Raw genomic sequence first — 9,953 nt, 5'->3', positions numbered from 1 at the left:
CGGGACCCAGGGAAGCTTTCTGAGGTGATGATGGAAAAATAAACGATTCCAGGTGGAAGAGTATGTCCCAAGGCTCCAGGGAGGACGGAACAGGGCTGGTTTGAGGAACTGAAAGTTAATGTAGTTGACACAGAGGGCCAGGGAAGAGTTCTGTGAGACTGGGCTAGGGAGGTAGAGGAAAGCCAGACAATGAAGAGCCTGCAAGGTCATGTTTCATGATTTCCACAGCAAGATTCAACAATAGCCCCTTTATTTCACCCTCAGATACTTTGTTTGTGTTACTATAAAGCAAAGGTGCCGATATGCTTTTTAAAAAAATCTCTCCATTACTTATTTTAGCCTCTTCTCCCCCTCCACTTCCAGTGGAATATATCTTTATCTCTATGTGCATATGTATGTGTTTATATACATACTTACCTACGTCTGTACCTATCTGTCCATTGATCCTATTGATAAACAGTATCTACCACACCACTATGGATAGATGACAGATAGATGATAGATAACAGAGCAAGACAGAGATAGCTTGAAATCGAGGACCATATTGTACTCATCTCTAATTTGCCTTACAAGGCCAAACTAACAACAAGTACCATGTCCGTACTGTGAATTTCAACACATATGTGTTGAATGCAATCGAACTAAGATATAGGAATTCACCTGTGGAGCAGAAAGGGTGGAGGAAATCGAGTGATAGGGAATTGAAAGATGATTTCTGAGATTAGCTAAATACTCAAGCTGGTTGTGGAGATGGAACCTAACCAGAAAATTTTAAGACTGCTTTGGTTAGCTGCATAGGGGAAGTGGTGAATTAAATCTGTTTTGGCCCTTTATTCAGGGTATGTATTACTGCATTATCTACTACTATACAAACTTCCTTAACTTTGTGGATTAAAACAACTTTGTAGATAAAAACAATTTAATACTTTGAACTGTGTCACTTAATTCCTAAATGGAAATAGTGTTGGAGACCTAAAGTTACTATAGCTCTGTTTATTATATAAGGATAAACCAAAAAACATGGAATCTTCTGAATTTTCATCTAGATCAAGGGAAAAGCTTCTCCCATTGGATTAAATTTTAAAAAGACAGGAGGCAAAAATAAAATTCTGTTCTAATTATACTGCTGATCTTTCCTGTCACACATCGATTTTGCTCCTTCACCTTGGAGGGGTTATAGACATGATAACCTCGTCAGGAATGCAGTGAGAGGTTCCATGCAATAACCTGGACTGACATACCCTGCAAACCAGTAGAGCAAAGTAACCGTACTAACCGGTAAGTCCAGCGCTCAGCGCTCAGGCCATTTCTGCTCCACACTTTTAATGGGAAGAGAGGCTCTGCCGAGGGGACCACATCCCTGAGGCATCTCCAGGCACTCTGGCAGGGTTCCACCAGCCAAACCCCAGGGACGGCGCTGAGAGCTTGGATTTCTTAGGAAAGAGAAGTGCATTCAGCTGTTTTCCTAGTCTCTTTTTCTATTACTCTGGTAAACCAGTTTTTTCGAACTACCCCCGTCACCCTGAATCTCCATTTAAAAAAAAAGAAGTTGAACAAAACCACCATAGCATCTCCTCCACAGGGAAGCCGTCCCCCCAAGATTGAAGAGACTCATTTTCTCCATTTCCCCACAATTCCTTGGTTGGAATCTTTCTAAGGAAACACGGAGGCGCTGGGAGTCAGAGGCGAGGGCTCAGGACTTCCTAGGCTGGACCAGGGACAGCCAAAGGGAAGGCAACAGAGTTAACATTAACCAAAATATCTTTAAAACAATTTTTTAAAAGAGGAATACTTGATTAATAGTTCCTTGGTAGGCTGAGTCTTGCTGCTGAATGCTACGAAGTGTATAATTCTATGGTGCGTTACTATTAAGTAAGATATCACAAGGATATATTGTCAAGCAATAATTGGTGGTAGTGTGTTAATCAGAAAAAGGATAACGCTCTCTCTCATCTAATCCTCTCCCCCAGATGCATTCCCCTTATAGATCTGTAGTTCAAAACATTGTAATGAGGACAGCAGCTGTTCTTCCTTCCCCTCCCCTTCCCTTCTCACTTGCCCCTCCATGCAACACCTTGGGAAGGAAGCCCTGGAAATGACCTTGCTTTCCTGTTTGATGGAAGCGTCGAAGGTGGAGTAAAGCAAAACACGCGTACAAAACAGATCCTAGAGGTTATTATGCCGAGTGAAATAAGTCAGAGAAAGATAAATACCACGTGATTTCACTTACATGCGGAATCTAAGAAACAAAAAAATCAAACTGATCAAAAACAGACTCATACATATAGAGGACAATCTGGTGGCGGCCAGAGGGGTGGGGGGTTGGGAGGCTGGGAGAATGGAGTGACGGGTTAAAGAAGTACAAAATAGTAGTTGATAGTTGGTCACGGGGATGGGGAGCACGGCATAGGGAATGCAGTCAGCATTAATGTAATGGCTATGTGGAGAGCCAGAGGAGAGAAAGAGCAATTAGGGGGATCGTTTTATAAACTATATAAATGTCTAACCAATGTACTGTATACTTGAAACTGATCATAAAATAAAATAAAATATAAAAAATAAAATAAAATAAAACAAAACAGATGTATTTGCGGGGTGTGGGGAGAGAGAATGTATTTACCGTGTTAAGAGATGGAAGCAGGAGAAGAGGCTGAGGTTAGAGGAGAGGGAGAGATTATGCTTCAATTGACCCAGATCTGAGAGAGACCTGGTGCGGACTGTTGTGATTTCCTGTTTAGAGGAATTAAGATGAGAAGCCATTCACAAATCAAGTCAAGGCTCACATCTGGAGCTTGGGTTTTTCCCTCCCTTCCTCCCCCAATATAATCCAGGAATAAATTCATTAATGGGTCCAGTGCATTTTCAGACGCCAAACATAGAAAGGAAAGTGACCTAGATATACACTGCTGGGAGGTTCGGGGGGGCTTTGCCAGGAGAATGATGGCATGTCTTCACCCCTCCCTTGCCCACCTCCACTGACAAGCTGGGCTAGAGGTGCAGTATGACTATTTTTACTTCCTAACTCTCTGCTTAGGCAGCCAAATCAAGGAAAATATTAGTTGAGTATTTTAGATTCAATTACTTTTCCAGCTCTATTATTGTCCTCATTGCATTAAGATATATTTATGAGTCTAGGCTATGTATCAAGATACATGAAGAAAGTACTTTATGTTTAAAGTGCTTAAGCAAATGTAAAATGGTTTTATTATCATGAAAGGAGCATCCCTTCTAAGTCTGGAAAAAACATGCAGTCACCACACAATTCAAAGAGGCCAGGCAGACAGTGGTCTGGGTAATATTAGTTCCAGTCTCAGCCACATAGGGCATTTTAGTGCTTCTTGGTCTGGAGATGGAATTTTTTTGGTCCCAGGAATGGCATCTCAAGAGACTAGATTCTCAAACACTAGTAAGGAATCCATCCCCTCTTCTCTCTGCAACCATGATGAATTCTTCTCATGATTTCTAGATCATCATCTCCATCTGGGGGCCACTTGGTCTCGGAGGGAATGCCAAGTCAGAGGTCTCAAAATGCAATCTCAGGACATCCTGGTCAGATCAGCCTTCCAGCCATCCCTGATTGCTGTCCATCTTTTGTGTGGCCTCACAATGCTTGGGAACTTAGCATCCCCATCCTCCTTCTCCTCCCTTCCTTCCTTCCTTTACATTCCCCTCACCTTTACTCCAAACCTTATCCACCCTCAAGCCACACTTCCTTTACCTTCATTCAGGTAATGGAATTTGTAAAAAGAGACTCAACTCAATCCATGTTAAGCCCAATTGCCCAAAGATGGAATAATCATTCGGTGCTTGCCCAGAAGAGTCTTGCTTTTAGTACGGTAAATATCACTTTCTTTTCTGCTGAGGACATAGGATTACTGTCAATCCATTAGAACTGAGTTTCTTAATCCTTTTTTAAAGACAGAGATAAAAGTCTCATGGCATAAATTTTACCATCTAAAAATCATTTCGTGTATAACTCAGTAGTTTTTTAGTATATTTACAATGTTGTACAACATAATCATTATCTAATTCTAGAACATATCCATCACCCCAGAAAGAAACCCCATATCTGTTAGCAGTTGATCTCCATTCTCAATATTTGTTTTAACTTACATGTCCAGACAAAACTGAGTTTTGTTTCTTATAGTTTGTATTATAAAAATAATACGGTGGATTGTTTTATTCATTTTACCAATGCAAAATTATGTTTTAATGTTACATATGCTTTTTAAAAAATACGGATGCCTCCCAGATTCTGATTACAACCTCTTCTCCCCACCTTCCCCTACCCCCCGCCATAAGCACCTCTCTTAGCTCTGGTTGAACATTGCTCCATTAGATGATACTCCTGAGATGTGCATATTTTGTGTGGATGGCTTATATATGGCCAACCACTTCTCCCATGAGTAATTTTTTGTTTCTTCCTCCTGGCTAAAGTTAGAGTTAATGATTCTAGTGATCTGTGTTGCCTTAAGTAAAACTCTTAACTTCATTAATCCTACCTGCAAAGAGATAGTTTTTCATGGTAACTTAATGTTTAAATTTCAAATTAGAATACAGATGTTCTGGCACATAATTTTTCATTCTCTTTCTATTGCTTTGAAGAGTATCATAAATCACCTAAAATTGTGGGCTTGATGCTTAGTCTTATTAATTAGTGATATAAAAGTAATTGTCATTTTCCAGCAATTTTATTGTGGCTCAAAGTTCCAGGTCCAGGCTATATGCAGCCAGATCTGCACATCTGCAGACCTCTCTGTAACTGGAATCACTGAGAGCCATTACATACAGGAAATTTAAAGACCTGGATAAATCCTCAAATATACATGCAGAGCCTTCATGAAATGTATGCATCCACTTCAACACAGTTTAGGTTCTTTAAATAAAGCTATTTATTAGTTTATACCAATAAATCCTAACAAACATCACTGGTCCATAATATGCCCATATTTGTGAATCAGAAATTCATAATTAAGGTTACATTAATAAGAAAGATGGTGCGTGCCAATAACAAATTTCATTACTGTACAGGAGAAGTAATGAAGTCATAAGGATGTTTTATCAGTGAGGATATTCAGCTGCAAATGAAAGAAATCTGTATCGACCTAGGTTCAGAAAAAAAAAAGTGTTAGGGAAATTTATTGGTTCATGTAACCAAAAAGTCTAAATGAATTCTAGCTTCGGGCACATCTGGATCAGGTGTTAAACACTGTAATCAGGCATCTGCCTTGTTCCTTCTCTCGGCTCCACTTCCCTTTGCACTGACTTCACTTTCAGGCTGCCTTCCTTGGTGTAGTGCCTTCTAGCTACACCTGACATATATCATCCAAGCTTCAAGTCTTACAGATGAAGAATTCTATTTTTCAAGTATTTCCAACTTGAGTGTCATTGGCCTGTCTCAGGTCATTTATTCATTCCTGAACCAATCACTAAAGCCAGTGTGATACTATAATCTGAAAGTTAGAGAGTGAATGCAAATTCAGTGGCCCATATGGCTGAAAGTAGGGGAAAGATGATTGCCAAGAGAAGTCAGGATTCTGTGACAAAAAAAAAAAAAAAAAAGAAAAAGAAAAAAGAAAAGAAAAAAGGAAAAGGAATGTGGGCAAGCACAAACAATAGATGTCCAGACATATGTTTTCCAGGAACTGGATTCTCTCTCTGACACATTCTGGTGGCTAATCCGGAACTAATGTATTCTACAACTCCAGGAACACCATTCACATTGTATTCACACAGGCGAAATGTGCAACACAGTGGCCTTTGTGTATCCTCTTTGTTCTGAGCCAGGAGAGCTGGATCAATCCCAGACATCAGCCTAGGAAACAATCTTCTAGGATAGGTTCTGTCCCAATGCATTTGTTAAATAATCTACCACTATATGTTCATTTTTATATTTCCATTATTTCCATAAGTCTTTGGAATATACACAGATGTGGCTTTCCTGGAGCCAGATCTGACAAATGTGGCTTGAATACTGTGCACTTATGATACAACTGCATTTCATACTCATCATGAACATTTGACACTAGTGTTTGAATTAAATTTTATTTGAGGAGAATGTTATAAATAGGATTTCTCCATAAGTAGAAACATGATTTAAAATAGAGCAAGGATGCCAGCCTAGAGGTCTTTGCAAGCTGATTACACGAATGATTACAAACCCTTGAAATAATCAGTAATCTTTTTGGAAACAGCATGACATCATGGCAATTAGTGTACTTTTTCTTTCTCTTACAAAAATCGCTCAAGGAAACATTTTCAGTTTTTTATTTATAACTATTCGCATGCTTTAACGTTATTCCCCACAAGGGCTTTTACTTCCTGAAATTTCAGGATTTGAAGTTCAGGTCTGCTGCCGAGTCATTATCTCACCTCTAGCAAAATTATTAAATCTGATCAATACTGGTTTACTTCAGGTGGAGAATAGGTGTTCAGTAGATGCGGAACACATGGATTATTTACTGGGAGAATTTTGTTCATGCCTTTTCTCAAAAAGGAAAAATAATTACTGTGAAGAAAATAGAACAAGCAAATTTATATGAATAAAATTTTGAAATAAGAAATGTCAGGGGAGCTACTTTAGGTTAGATGGACACAGAAGACCTTGCTGAGGAGGTAATACTGATAAAGTGAAACATTAATGATACAAAAGAGGGAGCAACACAAAGATGTTACCGTTCCAGGCAGAAGGAACCGCAAGTACAAAGGCCTGAAGACAAGAATGAACCTAGCTGTTTAATGAGATGCAAATCAAAACCACAATGAGATACCACTTCACATCCGTTAGAATGACTATGATCAACAAGACAAGAAATAACTGTTGGAGAGGATGTGGAGAAAAGGAAACCCTCACACACTGCTAGTAGGAATGTAAATTGGTGCAGCCACTATTGGTGCAGCCAGTATGGAGGTTCCTCAACAAATTAAGACTAGAGTTACCATAGGACCCATCAAGGCTTCTTCTGGATATCCACCCGAAAATTTTGAGAACAGTTATTTGTAAAGATGTATGTACCTCGATGTCCATTGCAGCATTATTTACAATAGCTAAGACGTGGAAACAACCTAAGTGTCTTTTGACTGATGACTAGATAAAGATGTAGTATATATATACAATGGAATACTACTCAGCCATAAAAAATGATGAAATATTGCCATTTGCAACAACATGGATGGACCTAAGTGAAGTAGGTCAGATGGAAAAGGACAAGAACTGTATGATTTTACTCAAATGAACCAAATAAACTCATAGACACAGACAACAGTATGGTAGTTACCAGAGAAAAAGAAGGCTGAGGGGAAGATGAAGGTGGTCAAGGGGGTCAAAAATATGGTGGTAAAAGGAAACTAGACTTTAGGTGGTGAGCACACAATACAATATACAGATGATGTATTATGAAATTATAGTCCTGAAACTTGTATGTTATTAACCAATGTCACCCCAATCAATTTAATTAAAAAAGATTAGAAAGGCTGGTACGACTGACATATGGTAGGTGTTAAGAGAGAAAATGAGAAAGATTGATGTCTGTGAGGTAAACAGGGGCATGTTAGGAACACAAGCAGGGCTTCTTGCAGACACGAGTTCATGGCCTCTTTCCTATGGTTTCTTGGCCACAGGGGCATTATTCTATGTACGACAAAGCAGAAGGCATTCTTAAGCCCATGAATGTTGGTGTTGGCCAAGGTGTGATGGACAAGGCAAGCCAATCTGAACTCAGGATAACATTCTATTTCCATGAAAACAAATCAAGCTTCCCCCGCAAATGGACGAAGTCCAATGAAATGAACTTGCCACCGTGATGCTGCTGGCCTTAGATGTGTTTTTTATATTGTATTCCCCCAGAAGCTAATGCTGAGACAAGGATTTGTGCTTATGATGATTGTAAACACCTGGCTGCTTTGTTCTAAATCTCCCTGGATTCTAGGTCCAATCTTCAATGTTCATTTGCAAAGCCCTTCCCAAAACCCTCACACCAATTTTCAATGTTACTCCTTTCAAGTCTCTGACCACCTAGCTAGCTATTGGTTATAGAACCTTTTGTTTAGGTCATGCTTCCTTCCAGTCAAAATACATGATAAAAGGCATTGTTTGAAATCCTGCCTGCTGATGCCTGCTGAAATTCTGCCCTCTGCTGTCCTTCAAGAGAACTGCTGATAGGGGCTGTGATATACAGTAACACACTTCCAGCTGGTAGTGCATATTGTTCAACAAGATCTATAAACCAGGCTTGACTTTTTTTTCTCAGTTAATTGGCCAACAATTCTCCACGACGGCAAAGAGACAGATAGGTAGGGGCAAGGCGTGGCAATGAAGTAGTTAAAGGCACAGAAGGGGAAGAAATCTGCTCAAACTAAATGTGCCCTCATGGCCTGCTCTGGTCCCATCTACCAGGTGATGGAGTGTTACTGGAAATGGTCAACTTTATGAGTAGGTGGATTGGATAGCACCTGGTGTTGCATGGTCTCCAAATTACCAGTAGCAAATTGGAGCTACTCCTGAGAAGGAAAATAGTAATAATCTTCCTGAAGGTTGGGCTTGCTCCAAAATCATGTGGGTTTCCTTTGTGATTCTTCTGGAGAGACTTGTTTCTGACTTCAGGAAGTATCCCAATCTTCCAGATATTTTGAGGTCCAAAGAGCAGAGCTGCTTGGATGGCAGCCTAAGCCTCCTACGGGGACTGTTTTTATGCTGCCAGCTTTTCAAGTCACCTGGTAACTACATAAGTGCAAAACCCTTGTGTGCTATATATGCTGTCTTTAAAATCCAGGGCGCCACAAGGTATTGTGCCTTCCTTTGTTGTAGAACGGGCAAGATGTAGCAATTGGTTCCTAACCCTGGAGGGACTATCTCAACGTGTGCTAGACCACTGGACACCCTTGCGGATATTACTAAGCAGTCAAGTGCCTATATTACTAGGAGATTCGGATCTCATCCTTTGGAATACATGTGTCCTACCAAGGTATTAATGTAGCTGATATTTCCTACCCTGTATCAACGCAGTGGACTAATGTGACATCCAATGGTTTGGTGAGGCACTGAATGTCCTTGTGCAGCAAACGGCTAGAGTTGACACCTGTGGGACAGATTTATAAAGCTATTTCTGTTCATGCCAGGTAAAAGCAAACTGCTAGTGAACTCTGCAAACCAAAATGGATAAAAATGCAGTGGTTAGACCAATCATTACATATGATGTAGAGGCCATACTAAGTTGCTCCAATAAAGAGTCCATTTCAGGAATGGCAACTATAATTCAGATCACATCCAGAGTAAGTTTTAATGTAGAGTCCACTGTCATTCTCCAAGACCCAGCAATCTTTCCCACTGGTCAAATGGAAGTACACTGTGCATTTGAGAATATAGATGACCACATTTGTATCTTTCTACCTTTTGATGGTTATACTGACCTCTGTAATTACCCCCAAAGACATACTGCTTTTTACTTATGACTTTGGGAGGGAGGGAATGCTCCAATGGCTGCCCCTTGACCCTTCCGTCACAGCAGTATGTACTCCTCAGGGCAGGGAGCCAATGTTGAGATTCTGCAAAGGATGTACATCCTATCTACACTTAGGAACTGAGGAAATAAACCATGGGATGGAAGAAGGGAAGAGGAATTGTGTCCCAGCGGCCTTACAGTGAAATGGGGTCCAATCTCCCTCCCATAACCACCAAGGGCCATAGTGTTCTCGATCCCCGCAAAGTTGGTGCTAACTTGGAAAAAGTATAAACTGATCCCTAGAAACTATGGATATATTTGTCTTTTCCAAGGATACATCCTCTAAACGAGTAGCTGGGTGGAAGGTTCATAATATACATATCTATTATTACAGCACAGCCCTTAAATCAAGGGTTCTGATCCTGAGAATTAACTCAGGTCTAGGAATTAAGAGAAAAGCCATGATCTTCTAGCTTGATTCAAGTCTCTATTACCTAAATCTACAGTTAGCTT

This window comes from Pteropus alecto, unplaced genomic scaffold, assembly GCF_000325575.1.
Source record: "Pteropus alecto unplaced genomic scaffold, ASM32557v1 scaffold94, whole genome shotgun sequence".
In the NCBI taxonomy this organism is placed as follows: Eukaryota; Metazoa; Chordata; class Mammalia; order Chiroptera; family Pteropodidae; genus Pteropus; species Pteropus alecto.
Note: the sequence above shows the minus strand (reverse complement) of the source record.